Raw genomic sequence first — 11,646 nt, 5'->3', positions numbered from 1 at the left:
TGTCTGAAATGGTGGACAAGACACCGGAGGGACATGTGGTTTCTGTCCTGTCTGAGAGGCTGGGAAAGAGGGGGTCCCTGGCTGAGGGAGTCCCCAGGCTGAGCACAGTGACCAGATATATTTTGAAGAGACCTCCAAGTGCAAAGACAACTGAAACCTGAAAGTCTCCTTTTACTTAACCGCTGTTTTTCTCAGTCATGAACTTCCTCACAACTTTTGAGGGATAGAGCTGTATTTTGTCTTTGAAAAATTACTTTTGTGTCTTGAGCAGGTGGAAGAAAAGCTAGTCAACTCTGTCGTTTCTATCTTCCAGCATCTGGCTTTGATGCAGATAGGAACCAAGGTTTTGAACACTCAAGTCTTGATTTACATCCAACCTTCTAAGATGAACATAAATACTTTGGAGTAATGCTTAAGATATGAAGCTGTTCTGTCTACCCTGAATCAATACCAATTCCTTACGGAAGCTGTTAGCTTATAGAAGATTACCCTAACCCATTCCATTCTCCCCAAAACAAACTGGAGAGGAGGAGCTCACAGTTGATTCCAGTCCTCTGGGGCTTGCAAGATCACCCTTCTTGGGAATGTGGGGTGTGACAGGGTGACAGTGTTACTGTTGTTTCTTTATAAGCTGCTTTGATTGAACAGGTGTCCTCAGGGAGGGTGGAAATTCCTCTTCATACATGTGCTGTGCCAGCAGCTCCCTGTTTCTCCTGACAGAGCCGCTTCTCCTCTCATTCTCACCCAGGACGAGACCGGTTCATTAAAGCACCTCCTCTCTATTTCCAGGCAAAATCCCCACCTGACCTGGTGCAGGGATTTGATGCTTGAGCCTCTAATTCCCCCGCATCTTCACAGCTTCTTCAAGATGGAGGGCTATGAATGCGAGGGCTCTGTCCCCATCTCCTAGATGACAAATCCATGGGCGTTTCTGTCACTGGAACCTCAGCCTCCTCAGACATGTGAGTGGGGATGTCAACCTGTGTCTGGGGGATAAGGACACCCATCTGTCATTTGTGGTTTCCGTGTGGTCCTTCCTGATTATGCAAACCCTTTCCTTTCCATTGTTCCTCCTCTATTGTCCCCCTAAAGGACATCCGGTGTCCCTTCATGATAAGAACCTGAACGAGACAAATAGAAAATGCTCTTCCCCCTCCTCCTCCCTCTCCCCCTCTCCCTCTGTCTCTGTCTCTGTGTGTCTCCTGTGTGAGTGTGTGTGTCTGTCCCTCTCTCCCCAATCCCGCTCCCTTCAGAGCTGATAACTAGCTCTTTGGCTTTTAGCTAGACTACGTCAGAAGCTTTGTCTATTATGTGTCATCCCCTCTCTTGGGGAAAGCAGTCACTTTTAGTTTTTTTCCATGTTTATGGAATTTTTTAGAGTAGACTTGCCCTTTCTGCCTGGTCTGCTTTTTCTGGAAGCCCACACAGCAGTCCTTGGCCACCAGCAGCCCACTGTGGAGTTCCCTGGTGGGCCCTGGATCCTGCATTCCCCTCAGGGCCCTCCTCTGGCCATGGAACACTTGGCTGTGGGACAGCTGGCCCAGAGGTTGACTTCTCGTCAGGCCCTGTCCCGCCCCTCATGCCCACCTTTCCACTCTGCCCTAGGGCTCCTGGGACTGATGCCTGCAGGAGGGAGGAGGGAGGTTGTGCTCACGCTTCATTTGCTCACATCACTCACTCTGGGAGCCATGCCAGGCGAGAGCAGGGGGGGCCCGCCAGCCCCAGAGGGCACTTCTCTCAGGGCCAATCTGTGATGTTTCTCCATTCTCTTCCTCCTGTCCTGGAGGAGGGACGTGCTCACTGGGGGAAGCAGAGGGCACACGTGGGAAAGGGCCAGGGGGCTGCCATGCCTGTTTCTCATGACATCCTTCTAACAGCCCTGGAAAGGCAAGATGGCACCAGCCTTGCATGCCATACCACGTCCCCCTAAATGACGTGTGTGAGCGTTGCCCTTCTTCTCGAGGAATAGTCTGGGTTCTTCTAACACTCAGAGTTGCCTTTGCTTCCAACATCTTTTTGGGAAACTCTGACTTGACTGACACATAATGGGCAGCATCTGCCACAGCCAGCCACACGGAGCTCAGCCCACTCCTCACTCCATTCTCATCAGGGCACCATTCGGTGGTGTATATGTCTTTGGTCAATTTATGTATTAATTTGCCACTTGGTGCATAATATTCAGCACTGAGATAAAAACGAATAAGCCATTCCTATGAGGAATTGATTTTCCCTTCCACATCTGTTCATGAAGATATAAATCTAAAGTTTTGGTACTTTAAAAGCCTCCAAATGCAAATATAATCTGAAATGACTAGGCTTTGAAATTGGGCCTCTATGTCAAAAAATGTTTCTAAACCCGGTCCCCGGAGCCTGACTGTTCATCTTCTGCCTCCAGGCCCCGAAGGCCTTGGTCACCTCTCGAGGTCCTTTCCGATTCATTGCAACAAAATGGAATGGTGCTGCATGCCTCCTGTGCACTGTCAGCTCTGTACGCACCCTTAGGAGAGATGCAAGAACCACCACGGCATGGACCCTGCCCCCAGACAGGCAAGACAGCAGAGAACATAAACTACACATGAACAGCCATCATGTAAGGCAGAAGGTGGTCATTGCCCTAAAGACGAAGTGACATGGGAACCCAGAGGAGACAGACTTGACTTTCTTTTGAAGGATCAAGGAAGGCCTTTGGAGAAAGTAGAATTCAGGTGGAGCTATGAAGGATGGATGGGATTTGACCAAAGGAAATAAGGGAGCAGAGCATTCTAGGAGAGACAGCAGGAGCTGAGGCCAGAGGTGCGCAAAGGCAGGCAGAGCTTAAACCAGGAGAAAGTGTTTGGTGTGGCTGCAGCACAGGACATATATCACCGTGGAGGTGCATGAATGTTGTGGGCATGACCCTGATTTTCTTCTATCTAGATGGCATTTTGCAATTTCCTATGTTCTTTTATGCACATTATCACATTTGATTTTCACAACAATTGTGTAAGTAGGCACTAGAAGGGATGATCATACAGATGAGAAAACTGAGACTCAGAAAGTTAAGGTGCTCTGCCTTAGGGGACAAAGGAGAATAGCAGAAGACCAGGATGAGAACTCAGGTTTTCCAACACCCTGACCAGGGCCTTTCCCCTAAACCAAGCAGTGGCAGGGAGCCTGCGAGAGAGCCTACCCCACAGTTATTTCCCTTACTGTGTGTTTGTGGGTTTTTGTTTGTTGGCTTGCTTTCAGGTTTGTTCACTGATTGTTCCCATGTAAAGGCACCATGTGGTGGCCATGCCTGGATGCTATGATGTGGGTCATTGTATTCACAATAGGGAGACTTGGGGAACAGTCTCTTTCCCGAAGTTAGCTCTGTAAGTCTTGGATGTGGCATCAAAGGCACAGAGCTGGCAGCACTGTGTCACCATGCAGAGCACTGTGTGGGGTTTGCTGATCTTGTCCCCTGGTAGTCACCCTACACCAGGCTGAAGGAGAGCATGGCAGGATGATGGTCCTGCAGACAGCAATGAGTAACTCCTTGGGCCGCTCAACTCCCAGACTGACATTATCGTTGCAGTACCTTATGGTGACAATCACTTTGAACCTGATCCACCGGCCAGCCTCGGGCTGCTTTTTCACAAACATGAGCTTCAGAACCTTGTCCTTGAGGGGCACCTCCAGGAGAAAGTCAGTGACCTCAAACTCCTTGATGGGCCGAGAGAAGAGATAGACCTTCAGGGATTTGATCTTCATGTCCTTGACCTGGCAAGGTGACTTGGTGATGGAGCCCGACTCCTTGTCCTAGACTTGCATCCACAAGATCTGGAGTCTCAGTCTTAATGTTGACCATAGCCAAGACCCCAGCCACAGCTGAGCTGCCAAAGTCTCCCCATTCCAGGGCCCCAAGGTTCTCTGGCATCATCAAAAAACTGTGCATTTTTGTATCACAAAACTGCCATGCTTGGAATTAATTCTGTGAGCCCACTTCCCTTAGGAGCCCCCCTCAGAGTGCCTGAAAGGTGGGGGATTAGACATCTGAGCTATTAGGTACTGGGTAGGCTCATCAGCTTTGTTTGCTATCCCGTTTGGCAAATGAGCCAGAAACCAGAGCATCACCGAGTGCATTGGAGGCGAGGGCTTTCAAAACAGAGAAGGAAGTAACTCAAGCTGGTTTTGCAACTGGTTCCTTGGAAAATGACACCTGCTGGGCAAAGCTGCAAGTCCACCTGAGGCCAGGTCTAGAGGTCAGACCAGAACAACAGAGGGAAATTCCGAGCTTCCCTTAACCATAGGCCAGTTTTAAATTCTGATGTGTTGCCACGTCACAAGTCCGAGGGACTGAGAGAAATGACCTGGGGCGGGAATGAAATCTTTTGGGCTGTGAGCCTATGGAGGGGTAGGAGACATCTGCAGGCTCAGTCCTAGGTGGCCGCCCCTCCAGCTGGATCCTGGGTGTGACTCGTAAGGTCCAAGATGGCTGGAGATGACCACTGAGCCCACACTCAGAAAACAAAGGCATGGTGCTGCTGGCTGTTAAGAGGAGTTGACCCAGAAACATTCAGATTTTCCATTTTCTGTTTGTTTTCTTTTATTTGGGAGAGGGGAATGAGTGGGTTATCAAATTCCCTTTATGTGGAACCAGGGGAGGTAATTTTGTCTAGCCTGAGTGTGGTGAGTGAAAGGGAGACCCAGAAGGCTCAGAGACAAGGGCGGGCCTGTTGCCTGGGAACCTGCCTGCCCTAGAGCTCCTCCTTCCTTGCCTGGGGGACTCTGAGGCAGCTTTACAGTGATCTTTACTCAGCGCTGGTGCTAATCCTTGTCCCTGAAAGCCAGCAGCAGCTTCCCCACTCCTGGCTCCAGGGCCATTCTTTTCAGAGAAAATTCGGGTACCTGGCTGGCCTCTTTTCCTTCCTCCCCATGAAGGTCTGAGGGGGCAATGAGGGGAACAGCTGGGACAGTTTCTGGGAAGGAGGCTGCTTGGGCCAGTCAACATGTTAGTCTGAGGAAACCTTTTATTTCAGACAAGGGTTAACATTGGTTTCATTTCTCATTTTGGTCTCAGTGGGTTTCTCAGTCGTGCCGGAGGTGCTGAAAGGCGACAGTGAGAAGGCCTCGTGTGACACTTCTTTTTCATTTGATTTCCAAATGTGTGAAATTTGGTACTTTTCCTCCTTACCCACAAGAGCTTTAATTCTGTGAAGGGGCAGTGTGGGCTCTGTCATAACACCTCCTCCCCAGCTCCCCACCTTTCCTCCAGAGAAAAAGGCAGACAAGAGGGGGAAAGCTGGGGCCAGATGGACAAGAACAAATGAATCTACTCCCCTGGCCCAGAAGCCACGGCCGCATGGACCCAGAATCCTTTTTCTGACCCTGTGATCCATTGAGTAAGGTGAAGGGAGTAGGAAAGGAGGAGATGGGCCCAGAGTGAGGAACCTCATTTACTTAATTGCCCCTACATAGAGGGAACCTTCAGCAGCCCCTCTGCCTGGACTAACTGGCCCTGCCCCCAGATAAGCTCAGGGATACATGCCACTGGGCTTGTCTGGGTGGGCTGACTGCAATGACAAACAGCCCCAAATCTTGATGGCCTAACAAACTACAATCCAACATGAGTTGGCAGGAGGCTGTGCTCCACACAGTCATTCATGGATCCAGGCCCCTTCTGTCTTGAGGTTCCATCATCCCTTGGGGCTTTGGCATTCTCCACTGACTATGTGTGTCCAACATGGTAGATGCAGGAAGAGAGGGTGTGAAAGGTCTTATGGGCCCAGCCTGGAGGTGGCCTGTGTCACTTTTCTCCACATTACCTTGGCCACCCTAAACATCAAGGGAACCTGGGAATGTGGTCTTGATGTCTTATAGGTTGAGTTGTCACTCACCAGCAAAAGATATCTTGAAATCCTAACTTCCAATACCTCAGAATATGACCTTATTTGGAAATATGGTCTTTACAGAACAATCAAGTTAAAATGAGATCGTTAGATGGTCCCTAATCTGACTGGCATTTTTACACAAAAGAGAAATGTGGGCACAGAGGGATGACCATGTGAAGACAGGGAGAAGGCCACCCACAAGTCCAGGGATGTCTGAGGCTACCAGAAGCAGGGAGAGAGGCAGGCAGAGTCTCCCTCATGGTTCTCAGATGGAACCAACTTTGCCAACACTTTGATTCCAGACTTCTGGCCTTCAGAACGACGAGACAACAAATTTCTGTTGCTTAAGCCACGCAGTTTGTGAAACTTTGTTATGGTTGTCCCCAGGAAACTAAAATACACTGTATGCTAAGATTTGGGGAGCATCCAGCCAGCTGTGCTGTGCAATCTCCTTGTCTGAAAAAAAGAGAACAGGTAGCTATTAGCACAATAGCTACCATCTTCACTGATAGGTACTTTCTGGTTCTATGACTGTTGCCAAGCTTCTCCACCCATGACTCCCTTCATCCCCTGGGTTTTCACTCACCTTCTCCCCACTTCTGATACTAATCCTTCCCAGAAGAGAGCAAGGGAGCCCAGTCATTTCTGTCTAGAGTTCCCATGTGGAGAAGAGAGAGGAACTTTGCCATTCTCATCTCATTTTTTTTCTCTTCTTTGGTCCAGAGTTGTACAAACCCTTCCAGCACCTTCCTAAATGACCTTGAGCAAAACCCCGACTCTTGTGAGACTCAGTTTCCCTCCCAGTAAAGTGGGTGTGATCCCACTGAGTTCTTTTGCAACAGAAAAGTCAGTTATAAAAATGATGCTGTAACGCTTCAGAAAAACAGCGTGCTGCATCCACCCACAAGAGCAGTAATCACTGTAGCTCAAGAGGTTGTAAATTCTCCACAGCTGACTGTTGGGAGCTGGACAGGACCCAGCACCTGGTGACCTTGGCTGACTTGGTAAATGGGGGGCAATGATGGTGCACCACAGAGGAAGGGACCCTTTGCCCTGGCAGACCTCCTCCCCATCTAGACTTGCGGGGGGGATCTGACTGTAGCCACCTGAGCCAGGAAGTGATGTTCTGCACCACAGCCCCTGGGCATTAGCAGCTGTACTTGCTGCCTGGATGAGACCTGGCACAGCTGGTGCACCACAGCAAGGAAGACAGAGGGCTGTGGGGAATAACAGTGGTGTTAACACTGCCATTTACTAGGACTTATTTGTGCCAGGTTCTGGGCAAGTGTTGCTTCTGATAGTCAAACTATCCTGCAAGGTGATAAATGTGGGATGTGGAGTTAGTGTGTGGATCTGTGGGGGTTTGCATCCAGGCTCTCCTGGGCTGTCTCAAGCCATCTCACGCTAGTTACCTAAGTGCACTGGGGATCAGCATCCTTATTTGTAAAATTGGGGTAAAAATGATCCAGGCGCGGTGGCTCACCCCTGTAATTCCAGCACTTTGGGAGGCCGAGGTAGGTGGATCACGAGGTCAGGAGTTCGAGACCAGCCTGGCCAACATGACGAAACCTCATCTCTACCAAAAACACAAAAATTATCCGGGCGTGGGGGCGGGCGCCTATAATCCCAGCTACTCGGGAGGCTGAGGCAGGAGAATCGCTTGAACCCAGGAGGTGGAGGTTGCAGTGAGCTAAGATCATGCCCTTGCACTTCGGCCTGGGCAACAGGAGCAAAACTCCATAAAAAAAAAAAAATCCCACTCTACAGCTCAGGGTTGCTCCCAGGGCAGAGTCTGAGAAGAGAAGCAGGAGGTGGAGGGGTGGAGCCCTTACCTAAAGAGGCATCCTCTCATGACACCCTCCTTTGCCCCCAGAACTTGCTGGCAGCCAGGTTCTCCTGGCAGAAGGTGGATTCCTGGCCCACTGCTGAGTTCTCTGCCTTCTCTCAGCAGCAGATCTTCAGACTGTCTGGCAAGGGCCAGCCTGAGGGCGATGGTGAGCATTAGATGAAATAACACATATAACGCTCCTAAAACAGTGCCTGGCTCAAGGCAAATGCTCGGTAAATATTGGTTCCTATTATTGGACCCATTTTATACCAAGGCTTAGTGCTACTAAGAATACACAGTAAGTGACTGAGATGGATTTGACTGTTAGACTCTAAAATCTGTGTTTAGGTATGTGTGTGCATGTGTGTTTATATCAGGCTGAAAAAATGCTGGCTCTTTCCTCCTCTCATCACTCAGAAGATGAATGTGGTCTTGAACTTTGGGAAGTAAATGAGTTTCTTAGGGACATGGAGCTTGGAAAGAAACCTGAACTATGTGTGCAAGAGATACCTGTCCTGGCAGGGCTCAGTGACTCATACCTGTAATCCCAGCACTTTGGGAGGCTGAGGTGGGCGGATCACTTGAGGCCAGGAGTTTGAGATCAGCCTGGACAACATGGTGAAACCCTGTCTCTGCTAAAAAATACAAACATTAGCTGGGCATGGTGGCATAAGCTTGTAATTCCAGCTTGGGAAGCTGAGGCACGAAAATCGCTTGAACCCGGGAGGCGGAGGTTGCAATGAGCTGAGATTGTGCCACTGCACTCCAGACTGGGCGACAGAGCAAGACTGTGTCTAAAAAAAAAAAAGAGAGAAGAGACACCTATCTTTTCTAGCAATTCCCTCTCCTTCCCTGTCCTTCTCTCCACTCTACGACCTCCCTCTCTCTCTTTTCCTTCTCTCCCTCCTGTCTCCTCTCAAGTGAAAGATCTGTCCTGGGCCGGGCACGGTGGCTCACGCCTGTAATCCCAGCACTTTGGGAGGCCGAGGCGGGAGGATCACAAGGTCAGGAGTTCGAGACCAGCCTGGCCAACATGGCGAAATCCCATCTCTACTAAAAATACAAGAATTAGCCAGGCGTGGTGGCAGGCGCCTGTAATCCCAGCTATTCGGGGGGCTGAGGCAGGAGAATTGCTTGAACCTGGGAGGCGGAGGTTGCAGTGAGCCAAGATTGTGCCACTGCACTCCAGCCCCAGTGACAATGCGAGACTCTGTCTCAAAAAAAAAAAAAAAAAAAAAGATCTGTCCTGCCTACTGGCCTGGTCTTCCTGCTAGGGACAAGGCTTTCCTGTTGAAGACAAAAGAGGGTCGGGTGGCCTGCTCTCAGGTCTGCCTCCTTGGTGAATGGGCCTTGCAGCATCTTTTCCTTGGGAGCACACATCAGTTGCTCCCATTCCTATTTCTGAAGACAATCTCAACACCATGTTTTCTTAGTGGAAGCTGAGGGCACCCCACGCTAGGGTCACTGGAGAAGCCTTGGGCCTAAGGGTAAGGAGCAGGACCCAGAGCTCTGGGTTGTAGAGGGAGGTGCTCCCGGACAGGCTGGCTGAGCTGCAGCCTGCATCCTCTGTGCTGCCACAAATTCAGCTGCCTATCGGCAGCTTTGGCACCAGCTCTGGGGGCAGGTGGACCTGGGATGAATGCCCTGTTTGCTCTTATGGGCAACTCACTTTTCATCGCTGAGCCTCGGTCTCCTCATCCATAAAATGGGCACAATAACACTTGTGCATAATACTGGATGAGATCAGGGCACACCAAGCATTCAGCAGCTCCTGGCTCAGTAAGTAGTAGCTATTATCTTTGTTTTCAAGGGTTTTCGTTTGTTTGTTTGTTTGTTTGATATGGAGTCTTGCTCTGTCACCCAGGCTGGAGAGCAGTGGCATGACCTCTGCTCACTGCAGCCTCTGCCTCCTGGGTTCAAGCGATTCTTCTGTCTCAGCCTCCCGAGTAGCTGGGATTACAGGTGCTGACGGTTTAGCAAACAGTATGCCATCCATTCAAATATCTGCTCTTACGGAGCTCATCCTTTCCTCTGCTCGAAGGAGCCTGAGTGAGAGGCCCTGGTAACAGCAAGGGGAAAGAAGGAAACTATTCCCGAGTCCATACTCTGTCCTAGCATCACAGCAAACTCTGAGGTTTTTGGACCCCCAGATGTTAAGAGGAGGGACTGGCCCTAAGCTTCCCAAATACCCTCATATGCCCAGTGTCTTCAGCTGGGCTCTCCCAGAAGCAGATCCTGAGATGAGGATTTAAGGACAAATCATTTATTTATTTTTTATTTATTTTATTTTTTGAGATGGAGTTTCACTCTTGTTGCCCAGGCTGGAGTGCAATGGCGCGATCTTGGCTCACTGCAACCTCCACCTCCTAGGTTCAAGTGATTCTCCTACCTCAGCCTCCCGAGTAGCTGGGATTACAGGCATGTGCCACCACGCCTGACTAATTTTGTATTTTTAGTAGAGACGGGGTTTCTCCGTGTTGGTCAGCCTGGTCTTGAACTCCTGACCTCAGGTGATCCACCCGCCTCAGCCTCCCAAAGTGCTGAGCTTACAGGCGGTGAGCCACTGCACCCAGCCAAATTGTTTATTTTTATGTGAGGTGTGACCCCAGAAGCACTGGCACCCTACTGTGGGAAAGTGGGACAAGTGAGGAAATGAAGCCAACACAGGGTGCATTCCTGAGCAGGTAACTGCTGTGGGAAGCTGGGCTCCATCACACAGGGGACCTCTGGGAGACTGTGGTACACACCTCTGGATGGGGTATTTATCCATCCACTCCTGTCCATCCATGGTTGACAGCTGCTCCTAGGGGTACCTACCCTGCACTGGCTGAATGCAAAAATGTTCCTGCATGTCAGAGAAAGCCCCCTGGCAGAGAAAACATGGCCTTATAAGTGCTGGGGGCATTTGCTTATCATTATAGTGCTTATCACAATTATAAATGACTCTAATAATTATTTGTTTAATGTTTCCCTCCTGTATTAGAATATAATCTCTCTGAAGATAGGACGGCATCACCAGTTGTATCCCCAGGACCTAGAATGGTGTCTGGCATGTGGTAGGTTTTCAATAGATACTTGCTGAATCAATGTAATCTGGAGGTTGATAAATTCATGATAAAGACCCCAGTTCTGTCTGAATAGCTTCTCTATCTCTTCCTTTCTCCTCTCTCCACCCCAAACCTGACATAGTAGTGCCTAAAACTCACTTCCAGTGCCTTTTTTAAAATTTGACTTCTTCTAGAGTATAAAAGCCCAATATTTAACCTTGCCCGTGGTTGCCTGGAATAAAGGGTGCTTTTTCCAGCCTCCTTTGCAGCTAGGAGTGCCTACGTGACTAAGTTCTGACCAAGGGGTGTAGAATTGATGGCTGCCACTTTCAAGACATGTCTTTATGGGTGGAGGTGCACCCATCTCCTTCCCATTCCTCCTTCCTGCTGGTTGGAATTTGGATATCATGGCCGGAGTAGCCACCTTGGATCATTAGGTGGAAACCTTGGAGCAGAGGATGGTGGAAGCTAGAAGATCCAGGCACCCTGATGATCAGGGAGCCACCACTCCAACCTTGGGCTGAACCTCTGGCCTTGCTTGACATGAGAGAGCCCTTGGTTATGCCATTGTTATTTGGGGTGGGATTTTCTGTCACTCCCAGCTGAACAACCTAATAATCCTAAGTGATACGTAGAAGGTCCCTGCTAGACCGACCTCTTGGGACGGGAGGGAATAAATGAGTCTCAGGTGGTGGAACCAGAGCTTGCTGGAGAGGAGGGTCTCTCCTGCTGAATGGAAGCCAGGGGCCCCTCCCACAGGCTGTCTCCCTCCCTGGGCTCAGACAGGTCCAGCCTTCCTCAGGACTTTGAGAAGTTCAGTTCTCTCCCCAGGACTAGCTATTCTCACAAACTTCCTGTCCCTTTAGTCGACATGCCCCACGGCAGGTCCAAGGCTGGGCACCGCCACAACTCACCTTTC

The 11,646-nt window shown here is 49.9% G+C and overlaps 1 long non-coding RNA gene across 2 annotated transcripts; it reads left to right on the top strand.

Annotated features, from left to right (window-relative positions):
- Nucleotides 1-846: 846 nt before the first annotated feature.
- On the top strand, nt 847-10,818 carry LOC135970436 (uncharacterized). Of its 2 annotated transcripts, none has more exons than XR_010586112.1 (3): nt 847-962; nt 7,726-7,846; nt 10,664-10,818. It is a non-coding gene; the product is annotated as an uncharacterized lncRNA (long non-coding RNA). The 2 variants fall into 2 exon arrangements; XR_010586113.1 differs by having other exon boundaries at nt 7,726-7,913.
- The last annotated feature ends 828 nt before the right edge of the window (nt 10,819-11,646 follow it).

Source organism: Macaca fascicularis, chromosome 4, assembly GCF_037993035.2.
Source record: "Macaca fascicularis isolate 582-1 chromosome 4, T2T-MFA8v1.1".
In the NCBI taxonomy this organism is placed as follows: Eukaryota; Metazoa; Chordata; class Mammalia; order Primates; family Cercopithecidae; genus Macaca; species Macaca fascicularis.
The sequence above is the reverse complement of the archived record's forward strand: the minus strand, read 5'-3'. Positions and strand labels throughout refer to the sequence as shown.